General features: G+C 46.7%; 1 protein-coding gene across 2 annotated transcripts in view; it reads left to right on the top strand.

Annotated features, from left to right (window-relative positions):
- LOC126258120 (phosphatase and actin regulator 4B) overlaps window positions 1-24,318 on the top strand; it is a 781,085-nt gene that overhangs the window by 697,000 nt on the left and 59,767 nt on the right. The window lies entirely within an intron of this gene.

Raw genomic sequence — 24,318 nt, 5'->3', positions numbered from 1 at the left:
CAAACGCCGTCATCGAGATGAACGGCGGCTCGAAACATGCAACGTGCAACGCGCCACGGACGCAAGCTGGCGAGAGCAGTATTATGCTGTGGGACCTGCGCTTGCGTGGGACCTGTGGTAGTAATCAAAGACACGCTGACAACTGCGAACCACCTGCATCCCTTCATGCTTGATGTCTTTCCCGACTACCATGTCATCAAAAATGGATCTGAGCACTATGGGACTTAACTTCAGAGGTCATCAGTCCCCAAGAACTTAGAACTACTTAAACCTAACTAATCTAAGGACATCACACACATCCCTGCCCGAGGCAGGATTCGAACCTGCGACCGTAGCGGTCGCGCGGTTCCAGACTGTAGCGCATAGAACCGCTCGGCCACCCCGGCCGGCCGACTGTTAAGTATTTCCGGGTAGGCACAAATGACACTCAGTATGTTTCATTGACTGGTTTCGCTCTTTAATTTAACAGCCAACTACTATACTTTAAGCTGTAAATTCCAGAGTTTCTGATGATGCTGTCGTTAAATTAAAGAGCGAAACAGGCGAATAAAACATAGCAAGTGCGACTTGTGGCTGTCCTGAAAAACTTAAATATACACCCGTTCTTGAGACAGAACAAATCGCTATTGAACCAACAAACATTCGACCCGGCGTCAACACAAGATAGAGGTTCAACGCCACCAACTGCCAACGCTTTGATGTCACCGTCAGCAGACCGAACCGCAGCCAGGGCCAACCGCTTCGTTGACTCTGAATTGTCCCCCGCCTGCACTAAACTAATCTCGGCAAACAAAGCCGTTGGCTGTCGTTCGTTGGCCTAGTGTGTACGCGTCTTATCGCGCGCCCCGCTCTGTGAAGTTGGGTAGGCGGCTATCACAGTACAGCGGTTGTGCAGACGATAGTGTTTCTGGGAATACAGTTCAGAGAACATTATTTACCGTAGATCTCCGTAGCAGGCGACCGCTACGCGTTCCTGTGTTGATCCAACATGGTCAGTTACGTTTGCAGTGTGCATAGAATAATCGAGATTGAACTATGAATCAATGTAAATGTGTCACGTGGTCAGGTAAATCAATTTTCTTGTTATAACAGATCGATGATCGTCTCTGGAAACGACGTCATCCAGGCTAACGGCTGATCGAAACATGCAAAGCGCCAGACACAAGCAGGCGGGGCAGTTTTATAGCATCTTCCAGCAAGATAACTGTCGGTGCCAGAAGGCCGCAATCTTGTCAGAGTGGTTCGACGAACATGACAGCGAACTCACCATAGTATCTGGGACCCCATATTCGCCTGACGACAACCCGAAGGGACACATCTGGGAAGATATCGAGCGCCAGCCCCGCCTTCACAAAACCACCGGCCCGTTATTTACGGGAATTGCGTGACCTGTGCGTAGTCATGTGTTGCCACGCGATCAGTGACCTAACTACATACAAAGGACGCAGACTAAAAATGAGCACAATGGACAAAACATTGGTCATAGTCAGGAAACATCGCGCTACAACACTATAACGCCGCCTCTAGCCTTCATAATCGGCGCAGTTCGGTGAAATAGTGTCCACAAATTTGATCAGGTACGCGAATCCAAATGAAGCCATTCGTCATCCAAATGAAGCCATTCGTCGATTGCTGCGCGGCGTAGCTGCGGGGTATGAGGCGCCTTGCCACGGTTCGCTCGGGTCCCCGTCGGAGGTTTCAATCCTCCCCGGGCATGGGTGTGTGTGTGTGTTGTCCTTAGCGTAAGTTGGCTTAAGTTAAGTTAAGTAGTGTGTTAGCCTAGGGACCGATGACTTCAGCAGTTTGGTCCCATGGGAGCTTTCCACCACCATTCGTCGATTATTAGATATTCCGTAGAGGTACCGGATTTCCGGGATGTTGATTAATGCGTTTCTCCCGCTGTTCCAAATAGTTGCAGACATTTGGTGAGCAGTTGAGATGGGACAGAGTCCCGGAGTGTTCCTTAAACTAGAAATGCAAGCTCGCAGGCTTGAGAACTCAGGAAGACGAAAGCGTCGACAGAATTCTCGTCCTGGAGATGTATAAGAAAGGACAACCCCTGATCACCGAGGATGTTGAAATAAACATCCTGTCTCATGTTTTTCATGAATGAATGAATAAATAAATACTGAATAGCGATAGTATCATGCAGTGACACAGAAGGCACTCTTGCAATTCGTCGCCCCGTGTTGCCTGGTACATTCACAAATCGAACAAACAAACTCATTCCAGAATGAAAGCGCGAATAATACACAACGTACTTATGAAATTGATAAGGAAATCCAGCATCGATTAGAAAACGCCAAGGTCAATAAAAAAAATTTTGAAGGTGTCAGGAGCCATATCAACACATTTCTACCTCTTTCATCTAACGATATCCTGAAGGCTATCGCTCCAGATATACTACTGATTGACATTTAATTATATCAAATCGTACCAGAAATGACGCATTTTGGATATACCTTGTATGCGCCGTTGTCTTGAAACGGCATAGTTTCGTAACACGCAAGTTATGACACGAAAACTACCAAAAACTAAAATTGTTCTACCACCAGTATTATGTTTCACGTCATTTTATTATAACAAATCGTATCAAAAACGACGCGTATTTGAGAGATCCTCAGTGTCATTTTGCCATGAAACAGCATACACTGGGATAACCAAAATCGGGGGATAGCTCGTAATATCGTGTCAGACCTTCTTTTGCTCGGCGTAGTACAGCAACGCGACGTGGCACGGACTCAACAAGTCGTTGGAAGTCCCTTACAGAAATAATGACCCATGCTGCCTGTATAGCCGTTCGTAATTGCGAAAGTGTTGCCGGTGCAGGGTTTCGTGCATGTACTGACCTCTTGATTACGTCCCGTAAATGTTCGATGAGATTCACATCGGGCGATCTAGGTGGCCAAATCATTCGCTCTACCTGTCCAGAATGTTCTTCAAACCAGTCGCAAGTAATTGTGGCCCGGTGACATGGAGGGTTGTCATTCATAAAAATTCCACAGTTGTTTGGGAAGATGAAGTCGACGAACGGCTGTGTTCAGTTGGACCAGGGACATAGTTCATTCCATGTAAACACAGCCCACACCATTGTGGAGCCACCACCAGCTTACACAGTGCCTTGTTGACAACCTGTGTCCATGGCTTCGTGGAGTCTGCGGCACACTCGAACCCCACCGTCAGTTCTTATCAACTGAAATGGGGACTCATCTGACAAGGCCACGGTTTTCCAATTGTCTAGGATCCAGCCGATATGGTCACGAGCGTTGGAGTGGCGCTGCAGGCGATGTCGTGCTATTAGTAATGGCACTCGCGTCGGTCTTCTGCTGCCATAACCCTTTAACGCCAGATATCGCCACACTATCCTAACGGATACGTTTGTCTTACGTCCCACATAGATTTCTGCGGTTATTTCATGCAGTGTAGCTTGTCTGTTGGCACTGACAGCTTTACATAAACGCCGCTGCTCCCGGTCGTTAAGTTTAGGTCGTCGGCGACTGCATTGTCTGCGGTGAGAGGTAATGCCTGAAATGTGATATTCTCGGCACACTCTTGACACTTTGGATCTTGGAATATTGAATTCCCTAACGAGTTCGTAACTGAAATGCCCCACGCGCCTATGTCCAACTATCCTTCCGCGTTTAAAGTCTGTTGATTCCCATCGTCCGGCATAATCACGTCGGAAGCCTTTTCACATGAATCACCTAAGTACATATGACAGCTTCGCCAATGCACTTCCCTTTTATACCTTGGTTTCGCGATACTACCGCTATCTGTATGTGTGCATATCCTTGTGCCATGACTTTTGTCCTAGGACGTAAGCTATAATGTAAAATACAGCAAATATGGTCTTCAGCCGGATACAGTGTAATCTAGTACAGTGCCTCGCATGTTCCGCTTGTGATGTACGAAGGAATTTTGCATCTTGTTGGTGACGCTCCTCTCCAACGACAAAAAAATCTGACTTGTCTTATTGAGTCTTTCAGTTTCGTGGAACGTGAAATTGCACGTTGGGACGTCGCAAAACTGGACCAGCTCCTCTTCCACGAACCCTTTTACGACCCTTGTGAGGGCGGCTTAACGCGCGTGATGGGACGTCATCTGGTTCAGTCTGCGCAACTACAGACATTCTTTGACCAAATAGTGAGCTCGCAGGAAATCCTGGATAATCTAGACTTGACACGAATTTTGTAAAACTCGAGGTTCTTAGAGACTTTTGGGGTGGGGAAAGGGGGGAGAGTTGCACTGTTCGGTGAGGAAATCTAAATTTGGACATACATGTTTTTTTAAGCGTAGAATATTCTGACTGTGGTTCTATATTACTAGTTTAAATGCAAAGTAGTACTTTGCCGACTTCCATCATCACTAATAAAGGAAACCCTCTCTCACATACAATAGTTATTTTTTCTGGGAGATTTGGAATTCGAAAGTGGCAATGTCAGCGATATCATTTGATGAAGCAAAGTCGCAATCGTGGTTGAGACAGTCTCCCGCGTGGGCATCCGACATATGTCTCTTTGTTACAGGTAGGAGAGGCTGTACGACACACGGGAACAGTTTTCCTAGACAATATGTTTAACGTGCGAATAAAGCTTCTTTCAATTCACACTATTGCAGTATGGTGTTCTTATTTAGTTCCCACTTGTTCATATGTTATCGAATGCTGAGTTGCACGCTCATAATGAAAACTGAACTTGACAGGCCGATTTGACATGGTTTCAACAACGCTTTGACGTGGACCATCCTAGTGACGTACCTTCGACGCTTTACACGAATTCTGTGAATCATCTCACCATCGGCTGTGAAAATTACGGCTCGTCATTAGCAGCCGTGCTCTAAGTCGTCATCCTGCTAACTTCGGCTTGCTACGGCTTCTGATTTATATTCTTGACTGGCGGGCAAAACACTTGTTGCACAAGGCAGTGTTCTCGGAAGTGTCAAGGCTCCATTTATTGTGGTCTCAGATCAAGATAATTACTTTGCACCGCTGAACACCCTACGTCGTTTATATTCGCTGCATAAATTATCATTTTTAGCTCTACTGTTTACGCTGTTTTGCATGTTCTCGGCAAATACTGGCTCTTGATCTGCTGCCAGCTCACCTTGGCAAGAGGGGCCGCCCCTTGTCTCTTCCGTTTGACCGACCGCGGTGGCGCAATGGCTATGACGCTGCACTCGCATTCGAATCCCTGTTCCGCCATCTAGATTTGCGCTCTACGTGGTGCCCCTAAACCGACCAAGGCGAATGGCGGGTGGTTCCTTTGAAAAGAGTAGAATCGCGTCCTTATCTTACCCGAGCAAGCGCTCCGACAGGAGACATCGCCGTCGACGGGGCGTTAAAAAGTGTAATGTTGCTTCCTTCATCCCGTTTAATAGTGGAGTACCAGAGCTACAGATTAATCACATGCGAGGGGGGGGGGGGGTTCAGTTGCAATTATTGCTCTGAACGCAACCTGGAATCAACGTGGCTTTCTCGCTATCATAGCTCTAAGCCTGTGTCAGAGCCATCTCTTTCTACGCTACTTGAAAACGGAGATTACTTTCAGGATACGCAACTGTGTCTGACATGAAGTCAAGGCCCTACCGAGGAGTTGGTCAGATAGTCCCCTGCTATGGGCGGAGGGACAGAGAGGCCCAAAAACTCGCCCAAAAAAGTCGAAGGAAGGAAGGAAGGAAGGAAGAAAGAAAGAAAGAAAGGCTGCTGAAGAACTAACCGAGAAACCAGGAGAGGTACGTGAGCTCCCATAACCCTCCTGCTCTTGTCTTCTGCGTCAGAGAAAAACGCTTTCCATTGGCCCGCGATTGTAAACAAATGCTCGCCATTTCATCGTCATTTGAACGGTGTCATTTCGTCCAAGTAGGATCATGAAACAAACGACTACTACCGAACAGACGTCCATCACCAACATGCACTCGGTTCACACAGCTCCCGCCTACACAGCTCGCTCATTTTCAACAGTGGAGTTCTTGGTGCTTCTTTGCTACAATATTGTAGGATCTCAAAGTACTGTAGCAAATACGCTATGTGACAGAGGGCTTCTAAGTTTCACCGAATTCTGCCGACTTCTCAAGAAAGAAAACAGTGGAGGAAGCAAGCAGAAAAGATGGAGTGTATATGAAATTTTTCTCAGCATCCAGATGGTACTTTTGCTATTCCCAAGTTTCAATTGGTCCGGTCTGTTGTGTAAATAAGAAGTAATCAAAGACTGTGCCTTCTGTGTCTGAAAGACAATGTAATGAGAATCATTGTGCCTGAGTCAGTAAACTCTGTTCATCGAAGTTGAGCGTTCGTGCAAACGAACGTATGGTCTGCCATTGGTCATCGGCTGCCGTACTCAAACATATGATGTGAGATCACGGGAAGTAGGCTTTACTTATGTATTAGGTACTTTGTTGTTGTTCCAGCACGAATGAAAGTCTGACACACGCTAAAGCATAGGAAACCTCCAGTTTCTTTGTTAATCACTCTGCTATACGCGGCATTTTTTCTGAATGGCAGCAGTCTGCAAGAAACGATCCGCTAGAGGATAAGGAGACAAAAAGTTTGTATGAATGTATGGTCGGAAATGCGTTCCAAGGGAGGTACATCCACTTGAAGGTGGAGATAAAATTCTGACACCGTAGGTTTCCATGATTGAAAACACACATGAGAACACAACACACAAGTGGGAATGCTGTGTCTGTACTAGTGTCTTAATTCCTCACTCAAGACGGCATGAGAACACAACACACAAGTGGGAATGCTGTGTCTGTACTAGTGTCTTAATTCCTCACTCAAGACGGCAACATGCTGGAGCACCACCATGTAGTAGCCACACTACACTTCGTATCACCGAAGGACGTCTCCCAGCAGGGGGGGCAGCGTGATCCCCAGGAAGTGTAGGTATGCCTCGGATATGCGCGTTGTGGAAGGATGACTTCCGTACCCCACAGGTGATTCCTGCATATAAGAAGGGCAAAATAACGGCCCCGCAAAATTACAGACCAATATCTTTAACATCGGTTTGCTGCAGAATCTTTGGACATATTCTCAGTTCTAGAGACGGAAAAGCTTCTGTCCACAAATCAGTGAGGCTTTAGAAAGCATTCCCTTTTTCTCGCGTGATATCCTGTGAGCTATGGATGAAGAGCAACAAGGGGATTCCACATTCCTAGATTTCCGTAAGGCATTTGATACAGAGCCACACTACCGACTGTTAACGAAGGTATGCGATTAGCTCGAAGCACCAGGCGTAACAGAATCTAGTACATTGTTCTCGACGTCGAGTGTTCATCAGAGGCAATAGTATCGTCAGCAGTGCCCAAGGGAAATGTGACAGGGCCGCTGTTGTTTTGTATATTCGTAAATGATTTGTCGGACAGCGTGAACAGCAACCTGTGGCTCTTTGCTGATGATGCTGTGGTGTATGGGAAGGTGTCGTCTTTCAGTGACTGTAGGAGGGTACAAGAGGACTTGGACAAAATTTCTAGTTGGTGTGGTGAATGGCAGGTAGCTCTAAATATAGAAAATCGTAAGTTAATGGTGATGAATAGGAAAAACAAACCCATAAGACACTTAAGTATTACGGAGATGCTTCGGGAACGCGAAAGGGAATGACTGGAGGGTACGCGCCGTTCTTTACGACGTGCACTATGAGGAAAACTTAGAGAACCGGCTTTTGAGGCTGACTGGATAACATTTGTCCTGCCGCCAACGTACATTTCATATAAGGGACATGAAGATAAGATTAGAGAGATTAGGGCTCATACGGAGGTATGTAGACAGTCATTTTCCCCTCGCTCTATTTGCGTGTGGAACAGGAAAGGAAATAACTAGTAGTGATACAGTATGCCTTGCACCGCGCCCTATGCGATGGCTTGGAGAGTATGTGTGTAGATGTGGATGGAGATTGTGAAGATTGACGATATCGCCCCTCACAAAGATAGCCTTATCTGTGCTTAATATGGATGACAGAAATCCCATCACCGTGGTATCCTATGCGACGAACCAGCGGCTGAACTGTTGCTACGGAGGCAAGTTTGTAGGTAATAAGGCCTGTAGACTTGTAAGTGATACGGGTAGTGATAGATATCGTAGAGAATGCACCGCACGCTCGTCTGGCTTATCCCGTGCGCCTTCCTGGTGCTGATATCAGGCTCGCTGTCAATGATATTGTCTGCACCTTTTAATTGTGTATATTACATTTCCGGCCATTGTCTGTATCAACTTTTTCGTTCCTTATCCTGTCAGGGACCGTTTTCTGCGTTTTGTCCCTGTATAGCAAAATCACCCTTTGTGCTTAAGCTTTATAGTTCTTGTATCAAACTTCACTGCACAGTTGGTTGGTTGATTGGGGGAGGGGACCAAACAGCGAGGAACCATCCCGGCGTTTGCCTGAAGCGATTTAGGGAAATCACAGAAAACCTAAATCAGGATGGCCGGAGGCTGGTTTGGACCGTTGTCCTCCCGAATGCGAGTCCAATGTGCTAACCGCTACGCCACCTCGTTCGTTCACTGGACAGTCTGTTTCCCTTTGCCTGCCAGCCGTACCCAAATGGACATATCGTACAAGTGCATCTACACTACTGGCCATTAAAATTGCTACACCAAGAAGAACTGCAGATGATAAACGACTATTCATTGGACAAATATATTATACTAGAACTGACATGTGATTACATTTTTACGCAATTTGGGTGCATATATCCTGAGAAATCAGTATCCAGAACAACCACCTCTGGCCGTAATAACGGGCTTGATACGCCTGGGCATTGAGTCAAACAGAGCTTGGATGGCGTGTACAGGTACAGCTGCCCATGCAGCTTCAACACGATACAACAGGTCATCAAGAGTAGTGACTGGCGTATTGTGACGAGCCAGTTGCTCGGCCACCATTGACCAGACGTTTTCAATTGGTGAGAGATCTGGAGAATGTACTGGCCACGGCAGCAGTCGAACATTTTCTGTATCCAGAAAGGCCCGTACAAGATCTGCAACATGCGGTCGTGCATTATTCTGCTGAAATGTAGGGTTTCGCAGGGATTGAACGAAGGTTAGAGCCACCGGTCGTAACACATCTGAACTGTAACGTCCACCGTTCAAAGTGCCGTCAATGCGAACAAGAGGCGACCGAGACGTGTAACCAGTGGCACCCCATACCATCACGCCGGGTGATACGCCAGCATGGCGATGACGAATACACGCTTCCAATGTGCGTTCACCGCGATGTCGCCAAGCACGGATGCGACCATCATGATGCTGTAAACAGAACCTGGATTCATCCGAAAAAATGACGTTTTGCCATTCGTGCAACGAGGTTTGTCGTTGAGTACACCATCGCAGGTGATCCTGTCTGTAATGCAGCGTCAAGGGTAACCGCAGCCATGGTCTCTGAGCTGATAGTCCATGCTGCTGCAAACGTCGTCGAACTGTTCGTGCTGATGGTTGTTGTCTTGCAAACGTCCCCATTCGTTGACTCAGGGATCGAGACGTGGCTGCACGATCCGTTCCAGCTATGCGGATAAGATGCCTGTCGTCTCGAATGCTAGTGATACGAGGCCGTTGGGATCCAGCACGGCGTTCCGTATTACCCTCCTGAACCCACCGATTCCATATTCTGCTAACATTCATTGGATCTCGACCAACGCCAGCAGCAATGTCGCGATACGATAAACCGCAATCGCGATAGGCTACAATCCGACGGAAACATGATGGTACGCATTTCTTCTCGTTACACGAGGCATCACAACAACGTTTCAGCAGGCCACGCCGGTCAACTGCTGTTTGTGTATGAGAAATCGGTTGGAAACTTTGCTCATGTCAGCACGTTGTAGTTGTCACCACCGGCGCCAAGCTTGTCTGAATGCTCTGAAAAGCTAATCATTTGCATATCACAGCATCTTCTTCCTGTCGGTTAAATTTCGCGTCTGTAGCACGTCATCATCGTGGTGTAGCAGCTTAATGGCCAGTTGTGTATCAGAGCGAACCTTGGTCAGGTGGGAAGCGTTGTTGCAAGTTAAATACGCCGATAATTGGTGGATTTGTTACCACAATGTCGAACCGGGCCGGCGATGTGCCAGCAGCGAGGTCACTGCGTAAACCTTCATAATCGAGCGCATCTGTACACGAGAAGGAGAAACTGTTTGAGCTGGAGCGTTTCAATGTTTTTGATAGGATAACAAATGAAATGGAAAAGAGAACGCAAATAATCACACCAATTCCTGTCTGGAAACGCCTTGAATAAAAGCTCGCTCTCGTACCTTGAAAAATGTGTAGCTGATTTTGGGGTCAAGACAGCAAGTTTATGCAGTGGATGAAATTAGCGAAGTAACTGATTCCATGTTTCTGGTGAAAGACCTGATGAAGAGCGTTGACACAGCTTCCCATTCACATATTTTGAAGGATTTTTCAAAATTATGGGCTAAGACACGCTTACGCAAACATGGAAATAGCTTTGAGGATGAATAAATTAAAAAAAAAATCTGTATAGGAAAATGTCAGAAATGTATTTTCAGAGGGTCGAGGGAGCAGGAAGGGGCACAGCGTTGGCAGTTCTGCCGAGGGCAGCTTTGCACGAAGTAAATGAGCATTAACGGGGAATCGATCGGGAATTAGACGGCGCTGCTCGCAGCAGGTGCGCGGTGTACAAGTAAGGCGTCGGCGGCAGGTGGATGAGCGGTGGAGGCGATAAATAGCGGAGGTGATTCAGCGGCAGCGCGTGAAGGCAGGGGTAGAGCGCTAGCTGGCCTAGAGGTGCGGCCCGATGGCGCGGGGCGTGCGGGTGGGACCTTGCGACGCGGCCGCGGACGCGCGCTGCGCGGCTCCCGAAATACGACGGCCCACCTGGCACCTCCCAAACAACGCTGTTTTCTTTTTGCCCTCTCCGGGAATGCAGCCTCCTTATTTACCGCGCATTTCGCGCGAGGCTTCTCGGTTTGGCCACTGCCCTTGGCACAGGACGATTTAGCCTTGACACTGAGGCCGGCCAGTGTGGCCGAGCGGTTCTAGGCGCTACAGTCTGGAACCGCGCGACCGCTACGGTCGCAGGTTCGAATCCTGCCTCGGGCATGGATGTGTGTGATGTCTGTAGGTTAGTTAGGTTTAAGTAGTTCTAAGTTCTAGGGGACTGATGACCTCAGAACTTAAGTCCCATAGTGCTCAGAGCCATTTGAACCTTGACACTGAACAAAGAATGCGACGTCCATTCATTCGATAAAATTTCTCCCCTAGAATTCGCTTTTCGAGTTGGGAAACGTAAAGCAAGTGACTTTATTAGGGAATTATTTCGAAACCACCTTGGATGTAAATTTTTGGAGGGCTGTATGGGATATGAAATTGTATCGTGTAAAAGAAAAGTCATTTTTGTAGCAAAAATAGTTTTAATGGCATAGTGAGTGGATATGACTATTAAACGAAATTAAGTACACATTATTACTAAATTGCCTGCGCCGTTAGGTTGGTGGTTAAGGCGATTGCTCACGATAAACACAAAGTTCGGTTTCGGCGCTTAGTTGGTAGTTATGCCACTTCTTCTGAGTTCTTCTGGGGAAATCTTGTAGATCGCTTTGATTTTGCGTTTCCATTCCACTTTAAATTACTTCACGGGGATGAGCAAAATTAAACAAGCAGTCTGACGCTGGACTGAAACTTTTTAAGGACCGCCACAGAAGATGCGGAAATGACCACCGTTACGTCGATGCATCGTTTTGCTCGATTTATCAAAGTGATGATCATGATGATGATGATGATGTTTGGTTTGTGGGGCGCTCAACTGCGCGGTCATCAGCGCCCGTACAAAGTCCCGATTGTTACACTGTCCGATTTTTTCATAGTCCAATCTAGGCAGTGTCACAAATGATGATGACAACACAAACACCCAGTCCCCGGACAGAGAAAATCCCCAACCCGGCCGGGAATCAATCTTATCCAAGTGAGAGACACACGTAGCAACTCTGCCTGAGGGACAACAGTAACAGCGTTCTCAGTCTTTCTGCTGTAGTATTTCAATGCCTGAGGATTGTATGAGTACACCTGACCCTTCAGTTTAACCCACAGTGAAAACAACAAGGGAAAGCTGGGAGAGTTCAGGCGTTCGAGGTGGTCAGGAGATTGCATTGTCATCTCCTCACCGAAGACCTCAGAAACTCGTGACAAGGTTGTCAAGGTGGTGTGAGCTGTTGCTTCATTTTGCTGAAAATATCCATTCTGTGAGTTGGTCCACATATGGATTAAACAGTTTATGGAGATACCGGCTAGCATTAATGGGTTTGCCGGCCGCTGTGGCCGAGCGGTTCTAGGTGCTTCAGTTCGGAACCGCGCTACTGCTATGGTCGCAGGTTCGAATCCTGCCTCGAGCATGGATGTGTGCGATGTCCTTAGGTTAGTTAGGCTTCAGTAGTTCTAAGTCTACGAGATTGATGACCTCAGATGTTGAGTCCCATAGTGCTTAGAGCCATTTGAACCATTGATGGGTTTGTGTAGATTCGTGTTACGATGCCGACACCAGACATTGCGCCACAAACACCGGAGTTTAGATTAAGAAACGGCTCTTCGGAGGATTTTCTAAAGTACACTCCTGGAAATGGAAAAAAGAACACATTGACACCGGTGTGTCAGACCCACCATACTTGCTCCGAACACTGCGAGAGGGCTGTACAAGCAATGATCACACGCACGGCACAGCGGACACACCAGGAACCGCGGTGTTGGCCGTCGAATGGCGCTAGCTGCGCAGCATTTGTGCACCGCCGCCGTCAGTGTCAGCCAGTTTGCCGTGGCATACGGAGCTCCATCGCAGTCTTTAACACTGGTAGCATGCCGCGACAGCGTGGACGTGAACCGTATGTGCATTTGATGGACTTTGAGCGAGGGCGTATAGTGGGCATGCGGGAGGCCGGGTGGACGTACCGCCGAATTGCTCAACACGTGGGGCGTGAGGTCTCCACAGTACATCGATGTTGTCGCCAGTGGTCGGCGGAAGGTGCACATGCCCGTCGACCTGGGACCGGACCGCAGCGATGCACGGATGCACGCCAAGACCGTAGGATCCTACGCAGTGCCGTAGGGGACCGCACCGCCACTTCCCAGCAAATTAGGGACACTGTTGCTCCTGGGGTATCGGCGAGGACCATTCGCAACCGTCTTCATGAAGCTGGGCTACGGTCCCGCACACCGTTAGGCCGTCTTCCGCTCACGCCCCAACATCGTGCAGCCCGCCTCCAGTGGTGTCGCGACAGGCGTGAATGGAGGGACGAATGGAGACGTGTCGTCTTCAGCGATGAGAGTCGCTTCTGCCTTGGTGCCAATGATGGTCGTATGCGTGTTTGGCGCCGTGCAGGTGAGCGCCACAATCAGGACTGCATACGACCGAGGCACACAGGGCCAACACCCGGCATCATGGTGTGGGGAGCGATCTCCTACACTGGCCGTACACCACTGGTGATCGTCGAGGGGACACTGAATAGTGCATGGTACATCCAAACCGTCATCGAACCCATCGTTCTACCATTCCTAGACCGGCAAGGGAACTTGCTGTTCCAACAGGACAATGCACGTCCGCATGTATCCCGTGCCACCCAACGTGCTCTAGAAGGTGTAAGTCAACTACCCTGGCCAGCAAGATCTCCGGATCTGTCGCCCATTGAGCATGTTTGGGACTGGATGAAGCGTCGTCTCACGCGGTCTGCACGTCCAGCACGAACGCTGGTCCAACTGAGGCGCCAGGTGGAAATGGCATGGCAAGCCGTTCCACAGGACTACATCCAGCATCTCTACGATCGTCTCCATGGGAGAATAGCAGCCTGCATTGCTGCGAAAGGTGGATATACACTGTACTAGTGCCGACATTGTGCATGCTCTGTTGCCTGTGTCTATGTGCCTGTGGTTCTGTCAGTGTGATCATGTGATGTATCTGACCCCAGGAATGTGTCAATAAAGTTTCCCCTTCCTGGGACAATGAATTCACGGTGTTCTTATTTCAATTTCCAGGAGTGTATAATGGCGCATTTCTGAGAGTTCACATACCGTGATTGGCCGACGCACGCCCTGTCTGAAGAAGTGAACGACTGACGATCCAGAAGTTCTGATTCCGCTTTACTCAGAATTCATCAGCAGATCTCAACACGCGGAAGTTTGTCTGGGCACTTTTCTCACGGGTACAATAAATTTTTCAGGATATACATGCAGGTCCTTTTTGATGATGTTTTGACAGACGATCTCTGAAGCGGTCGGTAAACCAAAGAAACGAAAATTTTATGCTCGTGTTCAGTCCGAACTGCCGAGGAAACCATGGTTTGACAGAGTCAGTAAACGGCACATGATACGAATGCAGTTAGGACATGGATGCCACCCTGAAGTTATAGAATTACCAATTTTCAGTCATTACAGTAAAAAATAAGTCAATTTAAATTACATAATATACATTTCGGTGCTTACATGCAGTACTATCCTTCTAAGTACGTATTATGTAAGGCTCTAGCACATTCCAGGAGTTTTCCTAAAAGACTCAGAGTTCAGTATTCAGTTTCATTTTATCTGGAACATTTATGTCTGTATTTGTAGCCCTATATAACTGTGTATGCAACATGTAAATTTAAAAAATGCATCATATATAGATACATACATCAAATGTAGCTGGTGAATTGGTGGATACCACGTTAAAAACTGTTCGCGTTCAGCCACAGGCTTTCTTGTGAAATGAATGGTCGCTGAGATGATGTCGCTGTGACTACGGGGAGTCATATGTAACACGTGTAATATATGTAAAGTAAAATCGTGAACTCTTTTACATTGTCTGTAATTCTTATCGACGTCTCGCTATACGTTAAATAGTTATAGCCGTATGTAATCGCTGTATTCATCTTGAATTATCCTGTAGCTCCTCACTAATGGGAGGTGCCGCGTTTCTTTCGCGTTGAAATAGAAATGCTTTATGTATCCAAAAATAATAATTCTCCTAATTCATCCTACAATTTCGCTAGAAGAACGTCTTCGTTCCTCAAACGGTTCCGATTTACATGCTAGAAGCATATCTGTTACTTTTATGTGTACTTTTCGGAATTCATTCTTTCTGTTACTTCTGATCAACTTGGTAATATTTCAAACTCATTATTTAAAATTTAATTGTAGTGCACTATACGTTTATTTACAGATATACATTAGCGTCAGAATATTCACAAACCGAAGTAATTCCATAATTACCAGCTTCTGAAACGATTGGCACCAACTTACACCATGCAGAACGCGAATGTGAAGCATGTCGCACCTTCTGATCTAAGATATTCTGATATGTTTCGAACAAAATTACAGGCAGCAACAGTTCTGCGTCGAAATTACCTGCCAGAACAGCAAATCAGCAAATAAGGACTCCTTCCCTGCCCCTCCCCCCCCCTCTCCCATTCTTCTGACACTACTCGTCCCCAGAACCGCGAGCGCTAACGTGCACTCGTGCGGCGACATTGAACCCGAAGGTAGGTGGTTCGAATCTTCATAATCGGAGAAAAAAAAATGGTTCAAATGCCTCTGAGCACTATGGGACTTAACATCTATGGCCATCAGTCCCCTAGAACTTAGAACTACTTAAACCTAACTAACCTAAGGATATCACACAACACCCAGTCATCGCTAATCGGATAAACTTTCATTGCGAATACTTGTCTGGCAACGGGAGGAGAGGTTAGTACTAAGATCCTGATCACCTGCATTTCCCCCCGTTTTATGGTTTATATTCCAAACTTCTCCGCAGATTCATGGAGTGATGGCTTGTGAAATTCCCGTTGGTGGGATAGGAACATTTAAGTCCGGACCCTTCTCCCCTGTATTCGCGCGTAGTGTGTTGAAAGAACTTCAGTCAGCAATTCTCTGTACGAGCTTGAATTTCCCCTATTTTCTCATCGAGATGATTTCATGAGAGGCATGTGGTAGAAATTGTTATAGCAAATGTCTCCTTGGTGCACAACGCCTCCCTTGTTAGCGTCTCAAAACGAAATTTGTTGAGTTTCTGTGTAACGCTATCGCGTTATCTTGCTTATGAGACGAGTTCGTGACGATACTTGCCGCTCGTTGTTAGATGTTCCCTATAGCTTGTAATATTACATTCTGGTAAGGTCCCAGACTGTTGGAATTTGGAAATTTGTGGTAAGATCTTATGGGACCAAACTGCTGAGGTCATCGGTCCCTAAGCTTGCGCTCTACTTAATCTAACTTAAACTAACTTACGGTAAGGACCCCCCCCCCCCCCCCCACACACACACACATGCCCGAGGGAGGACTCGAACCTCCGACTGGGGAAGCCGTGCGGACCGTGACAAGGCGCCTAGACCGCGCGGCTCCAGACTGTTGAACAGTATTCAGGAATCTGTTGAACGAGTGATTCGTAACCATTTCTTTCGTGGACGAATTACATTTTTGTTAAGATTCGTTCAGTAATCTTAGCGTAGCATTTGCTGTTTCAAAAGTTTGTTTTATATGGTAATTACACTTGAGGTGGCTTTGCATTGTTACTCGCATGTATTTTACGGAAATGTCTGTTCCGGTACATTTGCCGCCAGTAGTGTAATCGAAAAGTACTAGAGTTCACCGTTTGTTTATGAACAGTAACTTACATCTATTTACGTTCAGGTTCAACCACCAGCCCCGGAAGCGAGCATCGATCCTCTGCGGGTCTTCCTGCATTTCGGTACAGCGTAACCCACCTAAAAACCATGTGTGCGCAACCAGCGCGGCCTGCGATTGGTTCAGTCCGACCCGCGGAAGAAATTCGTGGGTAAGTGAGCGAGTTAAGGGCCCCCTCACACGCTGAATATTATTGTCAGTAATGAACGTCCGAGGGAGAGAGTTTTCGTATTGTCGGTGCTAGAAATATTGACGAACAGTATCCATGCCGACCAAATTATTCTCAATGTTACCAGTACATACTGAGCGTGTGAGGACGAGTATTGTTGCTTTGATAATTCTCCATTCAGTTGCTCGCAATTTTCTAGTTTGGCATCTGTGTTATACAGCCGATAAATGCTAAATTCAAACCATTTAGACTTTTAAGCTTTTCAAAATGATCAACGGAATGGTGTAAGACTGCAACTGTTGATAATGAAGGTAAGTAATAATGAATTCTCTGGAAACATTTGCTTTTATAGGCATTTATTTTTCCATGATGACATATCAAGATGCCTGGCATCCAGTCTTCAGATATTTACATGATTTCCAAAGAGGTCTGCTGCCGTTGCGCCCTTCCGGGTGGCGGCGTCGGCAGCAGCGGCGACTTCAGTGAACTGTACGCACATCCTGACGTCTGACATGTCCCGAATGGGGCCTATATTCAGCACCTGTAATGTGTACTGAGCACTTGGAGGGATGCTGCATCCATTGATGTTCCTGTTCTCAGTATTGTAGTTTTCGCACAGTCATCTTCTGAAACCCAGGAAGCATCTACAAATAACTGTGTATATTGCAAACAGCAGTGGCCCTAAACACTCCCTTGGGTTACACCAAACGTTATACCATTCGATTTGTTTTCCAAGTTCGATGTCCATCCATAACAACTGAAGCACAACAGTGCCCTACACATCCCAGGATCATCCACAGCATAAAGATACATATCTGATATTACGTAAGAAATCGGACGAGGGAAACGGCAAAGAACCTACTGAATTCGCACTTTTTCTCCCACTCTCACAGGCTTATAATGGGACTCATTTCCAATCTAGTAAGAGTCAATTAGCGCTTAATTGGCTTGTGATGTACACACTGAACGGTACCAGTAACCTGTTGCAATGTATCTATTCACTGACATTCAAATATATGACCTCCTGAAATAGTGAAAACTCGTTACATTGTCCTTGCAGATGTCATATTAATACAGATTATTTGCGTTGCATAACAGCGACAACGGTTGTAAAGGTGACAGATCATTTCCAACCCCATACTTGCTTAAATTGGCATTCCAGACGCTCGAAGTTTCATATCTTAAAATGTTCAGAGGAGTATTGCAATTTCTGTATTTAAAATTTGTATGCTTTTTCAGAAACGTTGCGTATACTACATTCTAAACGTCTGGCATGTAGCGAAAGTTTCTTCTTGGGATTGGTGCACTTTAAATCGCTAGAGTATTTTTTGGCAGTAGAAATGTGTTAAACGCAAGCGTGCTGTCCTTGTGTTTCTGCACAGCAGTGGGTGACTTATTCGTGCTTGGTTAGTAAGTTGCGCGTTGTTGTTGTTGTGGTCTTCGGTCCAGAGACTGGTCTGATGCAGGTCTCCATGCTACTCTATCCTGTGCAAGCTTCTTCATCTCCCAGTACCTACTGCAAACTACATCCTTCTGAATCTGCTTAGTGTATTCATCTCTTGGTCTCCCTCTACGATTTTTACCCTCCACGCTGCCCTTCAATGCTAAATTGGTGATCCCTTGATGCCTCAGAACAAGTCCTACCAACCGGTCCCTTCTTCTTGTCAAGTTGTGCCACAAACTCCTCTTCTCCTCAATTCTATTCAATACCTCCTCATTAGTTATGTGATCTACCCATCTAATCTTCAGCAGCACCACATTTCGAAAGCTTCTATTCTCTTCTTCTCCAAACTATTTATCGTCCATGTTTCACTTCGATACATGGCTACACTCCATACAAGTACTTTCAGAAACGACTTCCTGACACTTAAATCTATACTTGATGTTAACAAATTTGTCTTCTTCAGAAACGCTTTCCTTGCCATTGCCAGTCTACATTTTATATCCTCTCCACTTCGACCATCATCAGTTATTTTGCTCCCCAAATAGTAAAACTCCTTTACTACTTTAAGTGTCTCATTTCCTAATCTAATTCCCTCAGCATCACCCGACTTAATTCGACTACATTCCATTGTCCTCGTTTTGCTTTTGTTGATGTTCATCGCGAGCATATTATTTATTGGGAATGTTGAAGATATTGGCATAATCATGAGAATGTATCGGAACGAAATCCGTCTGTGTATGCTAAAGAAAGACGAGACGGCCCCTACGCTGCAACTGGTGTCTCATTGGTGGAAGCCCACTGATAACTTCATTACGCTTACACTCTTTCGTTAGTGGGTTACATCGACCGACCACAGATGTCAGCTCAATTGCTGGTAGTGGGCGTGTATTTTTTTCAGTGCTATTCTTAAACTACCAGAGACGAATGTAGCGACAACAGTTTTTCACGAAAGACAGCGGCCAATTCGTCGCCCACATCTTTTCCAGTCCGTGCGAGCTCCCTCTAAATCGTGTCAAAAGAAAATAAACCTGTCCCGGTGGTCTCTATTTAGTGCACGGTGAAGGGTAGAGCCTAGTTGGCAACAACACAATTGGCTTCTATTCTTCTCTCATTCGCGGCTGTACTGCAGGAGGAGCGACCCTCTGTACGAGAGTACACTCCGTGGCGTCTCCCTTGCCTTGTCTTATCTTGCCTTGTCACTGTCACTATCGGATCAAGTTTCTTTAAGGTGCAGCAGAATTTCGTGGGATTTTCCTTAATTATCGTCTGCCGCGATTCTGGCTGTCCCTCTTTTCAGGAGCAACACTCGTGTAGGCAACGCCAAAAGCAGCGCTTGTTTATTCTGCCTGCTCCATAGGTTTTATGTCTTCCGCACTTGGTAATCATCGTAATTCCCGTAGTGAGAAGTGCTAGGGATCGAGGGTTCTCATTTTTTAAAATTCTGTTTTATTTTCGTACTTCGGGACAGCTACACGGACATGGTCTTATTTCAGTGCATTTAGTTTCTCGTGGTGGCACATGATCCGCTCGGCTGGCTTCAGTACCAAGGACGGTGGCTCAATTATAAGACAATGGGTTAGGTTTACCGAGTTTTTCCTAAATCGCTTAGGACAAATAATGGTATGGTTCCTTTGATAAGAAGACGGCTTTTCCTTCCCCACTCCTTGCCTCGGGTCTTTCATTATTATCCTCGTTGTCGACTGCACCTTATACCCTAACCTTCCTGAATTTGATGCCCCAAATTTGCAAAATAAATAAATATGACACTGTAGTTTTATCGTCTATACGCATCTCACTCGGCGTTTACTTGAATTTGTTAGAAAGGAAAGGGAAGGAAAGGAAGTAGGAAAATCGGTTTATCATGGCCCGTTCACATTAACGTCATGAGAGACGCGAGATTACTGCATGTGGCCAAGAATGAAGAAGTGGCCTTGTTGTAGAAACCATCCTCACATTCAGTTGCTGTGGTATACGGAAAAAAGTAGGAAACATACATCGGATGGAAGTTGGAACCCCGTCGTTTTCTAATGCGAGTCCGATTGTGTTAACCTCGCTCGGCTATATCAGTTTGCTGCTGTTGCCAATTGGAATCACAGACAAAGTCTTCCGCGATCACTCTGACGCAGTCGTTTCGACAGTGGGAGTCACGTACAAAGTGGCGGTCACTAACCGCTATTTCATACTGTTCACAACCTGGCCACCAGAAATGATGCGAAATTTCGCGTCGAATACTGTTATCGGCGCTGTTTGAAAGGCAGCCTTCACTTTGGTGGACAACTGCCGTTCTGTGGCAAAAATACGAGTGGTGATGACGATTCTAGAAATCTTTATGGGGACCTTTTAGCATCTGCGATTCGTCTATTAACAGCTTGTTTAAATGGCTCTGAGCACTATGGGACTTAATATCTGAGGTCATCAGTCCGCTAGAACTTAGAACTACTTAAACCTAACCAGCCTAAGGACATCACAGACATCCATGCCCGAGGCAGGATTCGAACCTGCGACCGTAGCGGTCGCGCGGTTCCAAACTGAAGCGCCTAGAAGCGCTCGGCCACAGCGGCCGGCAACAGTGTGTCGCCCTGCCGACATTATCATTATGGACATTAACTTTCTGCAGAACAGTGTGGAAGTAGTGTTTCGAACATACACATTTTTAAAAAAAGTTCACAATTTCAGGAAAGTTGGATGTTTTGTTCAAGAGAAAGAGCTTCACAACAGAGCGAGTTAATAACGCGTTGGCCCATCTCTGGTCCTTATGCAAACAGTTATTCGGCTTGGCATTGATTAATGGAGTTGTTGGACGTCCTGCGGAGGTATATCGTGTAAAGTTCGGTCCAGATGGTGCCTTAGATCGTCAAAATACCGAGTTGGTTGGAGGGTCCTCCCCATAATGCTTCAAAATTTCTCCGTTTGGGAGAGATCCGGCTACCTTCCTGACCGAGGTGGGGTTTGGAAAGCAAGAAGACAAGTAGCAGAAACTCTCGCCGTATGCGAGCAGGCATTATCTTGCTCACTTGTAACCGTAGGGCGGCTTTCCATGAACGGCAACAAAAGGGTCTTAGAGCACCATCGACGTACCGCTGTGCTGTAAGAGTGCTGCCGATGACAACCAAAGGGATCCTGCTATGAAATGAAATGGCACCTCAGACCATCACTCCTGGTTGTTAGGTCGTTTGGCGGGCATCAGTCAGGTTGGTACGCTACCGCTGTCCGGCGCATCTCCAGAAATGTCTTTGCAGGTCATCGGGGCCCAGTTCGAAGCGGGACTCATCACTGAAGACAATTCTACTCCAGTCAATCAGATTCCAGACCGAAAATGTGTCTGGAGACGCCCTGGATAACGGTTGAATGTCATCCTGGCTGTCACCCGCCATAAGGCCCGACAACCAGGAGTGATGGTCTGTGGTGCGGCTTCATTCCATATCAGGACTCCTTTGGTTGTCATCCGCGGCACCCTTACAGCGCATCGGTACGTCGAAGATATCCCACGCTCCGTTTCGTTGCCCTTCGTGGAAAGCCTCCTGTGCTTACTTAACGACCGTCCGCACACGGAGAGAGTTTCTACGGTTTATCTTCGTGCTTGCCAAACCCTCTCTTGGCCAGGAAGATCGCCAGCTCTCACCCCAACTGAGAACGTTTGAATCATTATGGGCAGGGCCCTCCAACCATCACGGGATTTTGACGATCTAACGCCTCAATTGAATTTGGCACGATATCCGCCAGGAAGACACCCAACAACTCCACCAATCAATGCCAAGCCGGATAAATGCTTGCATAAGGGACAGACGTGGACCAACGCGCTATTGATTTGCTCAAGTTATGAAGCTCTCTCTCTTGAATAAAGCAACCAATTTTTCTGAATCTGTAATAATTTTTTTCTCTGTACGTGTACGACACTTTTACCGATTTCCGTCCTATTCGGATAATTACTTCGTGGTGGAACATTTGTTTTTGTATTAGACTGTATTTTGAGAATTATCCTGTTAGTTCAGTGATGTGGTCAATCACGAACTGTGATTAATTGTAGTGAAGCGCGTGATTGAGGATATTCAATCAGCTGTTTTCATAACCGTCACGCAGGCAAATTGCGTTAAGTGTTAATACATTCTGCTGAAGATGAACTGACAGTAGATTCACCTGCGCGAAAAGGTTCATACCGTTACACATTCGTGATGTTATACCTTACAGGGGCGTTTTCCTTAACATCGACGTGTAAAAATTCAGCACGTGATTGTAAGACTTTCTCGGCATGTGATTATTCGGAAATGTTCTTGGGTACTCATGCGGGTGGTATCGTCCTGAATACGCGAGAATGTTTCAAAAATTCAAAATCCACTGCGCTAATCGCACTCTTCAGGGAGATGCGTGGCGAGGTTGTTGATGGGAATGGCAGGATCGACAAAATTTGCGAGATAGTGTCGATTTTGGACAGCCATTCACTTATCTGGACTCGCTGTCAAGTTTAGCCCCAGCACACCATGTAATGTTCGCTGGCATTCTGTTATCTTCGCTGTGTTGTGTTTCCTTTCGTGTGTCGTTACCTCCGCGTGACATGTCTGTTTTCTTATACAAAAGCATGTGACAAGTTCGACTCAGTGCTGTCTGCTACCGAAGTGAGGCTAGAACGGTCGAGAGGGAAAGTTGTCTGTGCCGGTCGAGTGGTTCCAATTTGTATCGATTGAGCGTGCTGCCATCAGCCTCCGACGCGTGTGTCTTCAGGAACTACAGGAATAACGCGTGTGATTTGTGATATGTGCCCGATTTTGCCTGTTATGATTCGATATGTCGTAATAGTGACAAGTTAATTGGGCCAATAGCAGTTAGTAAACACGGAGCGTTACACCATGCAACAACACGTAGTTATTATTAAACGTTACTATGACGTGATGGAAATTTGATAGCGACAATTCGTAAAGTGCGTCCAGTTTTCGGTAGAAGCAAAGTTCGAATTTCATCAGCTTTAAAAAGGATAATCGAAAAATTCGGAAGTTCAGATGGCTCTGAGCACTATGCGACTTAACTTCTGAGGTCACCAGTCGCCTAGAACTGAGAACTAATTAAACCTAACTAACCTAAGGACATCACACACATCCATGCCCGAGGCAGGATTCGAACCTGCGACCGTAGTGGTCGCTCGGTTCCAGACTGTAGCGCCTGGAACCGCACGGCCACTCCGGCCGGCTAATTCGGAAGTACTGCTTCAGTTGATGATGTTAAAACACGCGACATGACCTCTTAGTGGTCGTTCAGAAACAAACTTCACGGCAGTTCGGCAGAGTGTGGCCATAAGTCCAGGAACCTCGATTCGTCAGCGTGTTTATCAAGTGGACATTTCAAAAGGCACTGATCACCGCGTTCTCACTAAATATTTGCATCTCCTTGCTTACGAAATCCAATTGACTAAACGATTTCTGCCAACAGACCGTGCACAGCGAAGATTCCTGACACCTCCCGTTTTGATGACCAGAATCTTGCGACTTAACACTTGTAGACGCTCTGAAGCCCATGAGCACCTAATCATTAAAGACGGAAACTGAACGCTGTATCTACGAAACAGCACGGCAGTTATGCAAAACCACTGTTTGTTTAAAATTTAGGCACGGCCGTGACCATCATTTACCAAATGTATTTTTCCAAACATAATTCCCTACTGTGTCCGTTATAAATCGATAACATTACAATGCTTTGCTGCAGAAAACCCTTTTTTATTAAAAATTCAAATCTTGTTCCCTTACTGTATCACATTATACTGTACGTCCATGGCGAAAGCTCTAGAGAGAAAAAGGGGGCGCACCGTATTGTTGGCTTGAAGTGTTGTAGCTATCTGTGCTCTTCGCTGAGAACGGCCGTTACTCGGGAACTGCGTAAACAGGACAGTGGGTGGGTGGTTTGGCGGACTCCAGGTGGGCGCAACCGGTGCGGCTTCGGCTGCTGCGTTCCGTAATAGGCAGCCACTTCGCGGGCCGAGCGCGCCGTCACAGCTCCTAGAATAGCGCCCACGCCGCCGCCGCCGCTTATTCACGGCCGCCGTTGCGTGCCGCGCCATCGGAATGGCGACAGCCCCCAGCTGACTCTGCGTCCTGTCATCGCGAGAACCACCACGTCTCCAGAGTC

The sequence above is a fragment of the Schistocerca nitens genome, chromosome 1 (assembly GCF_023898315.1).
Source record: "Schistocerca nitens isolate TAMUIC-IGC-003100 chromosome 1, iqSchNite1.1, whole genome shotgun sequence".
In the NCBI taxonomy this organism is placed as follows: domain Eukaryota; kingdom Metazoa; phylum Arthropoda; class Insecta; order Orthoptera; family Acrididae; genus Schistocerca; species Schistocerca nitens.
Note: the sequence above shows the minus strand (reverse complement) of the source record. Positions and strands in the feature narration are given on the sequence as shown.